The sequence below is a fragment of the Arachis ipaensis genome, chromosome B10 (assembly GCF_059453495.1).
Source record: "Arachis ipaensis isolate K30076 ecotype BB chromosome B10, ASM5945349v1, whole genome shotgun sequence".
NCBI classification, from domain to species: Eukaryota; Viridiplantae; Streptophyta; class Magnoliopsida; order Fabales; family Fabaceae; genus Arachis; species Arachis ipaensis.
The window spans coordinates 32,664,467-32,666,046 of NC_142435.1; the positions used below are offsets into that span (position 1 = coordinate 32,664,467).

Below are 1,580 nucleotides of genomic sequence, written 5' to 3' on the forward strand. Positions count from 1 at the left end.
TCAAAATCAAATCTTTTTCAAATCATATCTTTTCAATCATATCTCTTTCAAAATCAATTTCTTTCCTTTTTATATTTATTTTTACCATTTTCAAAAATCCTTGCTTCAATTAAAGATTTACTTCAAAATTTTCAAGTTGTTACTTGCCTATTAAGAAAGGATCGAACTTTAAATTTTAAAATCATATCTTTTAATTTCTTGATAGTCAAGTAATCAACTTTAATTTTAAAAAATTTTTTTTCTAAATTGATTTTCAATCATATCTTTTCAAACATATCTTTTCCATCACATCTTTTTCAAAATTAATTTTTTCAATCATATCTTTTTCTAATTTCAAAATCTTTTTCAAAAATCACTTTATTTCTTTCCCAATCTTAGTTTTCGAAAATCTCAATCAAATTTTCAAATTTCTTTTTAAAATCTTTTAATTAATTTTCGAAAATTCTTCCCCTCTTCTCACATCCTTCTATTTAAGGGACTAAGACTCCTCCTCAAGGTACAATTCGAACTCCCTCCTTCTTTATATGTTCGAATTCTTCTCCATCTTCTCCTTCTATTCTTCTTTTCCTCTGACACCTCAAGGAATCTCTATACTGTGACATAGAGGATTCCCTACTTTCTTGTTCTCTTCTCTTTCATATGAGCAGGAACAAAGATAAAGGCATACTTGTTCAAGCTGATCCTGAACCTGAAAGGACCTTGAAGAGAAAGCTAAGAGAAGCTAAAGAACAATTCTCTTTAGAGGGCCTAATAGAGCTCTTCAAAGAAGAAGAAACCATGGCAGCCGAAAACAACAATGCCAACAATGCAAGGAAGGTGTTTGGTGACTTTACTGCATCTACTCCTGATTTCTATGGGAGAAGCATCTCTATCCCTGCCATTGGAGCAAAAAACTTTGAGCTTAAGCCTCAATTAGTTTCTCTAATGCAACAGAATTGCAAGTTTCATGGACTTCCATTGGAAGATCCTCATCAGTTCTTAGCTGAGTTCTTGCAAATCTGTGACACTGTCAAGACCAATGGGGTTGACCCTGAAGTCTACAGACTTATGCTCTTTCCTTTTGCTATAAGAGACAGAGCTAGAACATGGTTGGATTCACAACCTAAGAAAAGCCTGAACTCTTGGGAAAAGCTAGTCAATGCCTTCTTGGCAAAGTTCTTTCCACCTCAAAAATCGAGTAAGCTTAGATGGAAGTCCAAACCTTTAGACAGAAGGATGGTGAGTCCCTCTATGAAGCTTGGGAGAGATACAAGCAATTGATCAGAAGGTGCCCTTCTGACATGCTTTCAGAATAGAGCATCATAGGAATCTTCTATGATGGTCTGTCTGAACTATCCAAGATGTCATTGGATAGCTCTGCTGGAGGATCTCTTCATCTGAAGAAGACGCCTGCAGAAGCTCAAGAACTCATTGAAATGGTTGCAAATAACCAATTCATGTACACCTCTGAAAGGAATCCTGTGAATAATGGGACAACTCAGAAGAAAGGAGTTCTTGAGATTGATACTCTGAATGCCATATTGGCTCAGAATAAAATATTAACCTAACAAGTTCATATGATTTCTCAAAGTCTGTCTGGA

At 34.9% G+C, this 1,580-nt stretch overlaps 1 non-coding gene across 1 annotated transcript; it reads right to left on the reverse strand.

The window, feature by feature from the left end:
* Nucleotides 1-1,179: 1,179 nt before the first annotated feature.
* On the reverse strand, nt 1,180-1,286 carry LOC148579613 (small nucleolar RNA R71). The gene has a single exon (XR_015896045.1). It is a non-coding gene; the product is annotated as a small nucleolar RNA R71 (small nucleolar RNA).
* Nucleotides 1,287-1,580: the final 294 nt, after the last annotated feature.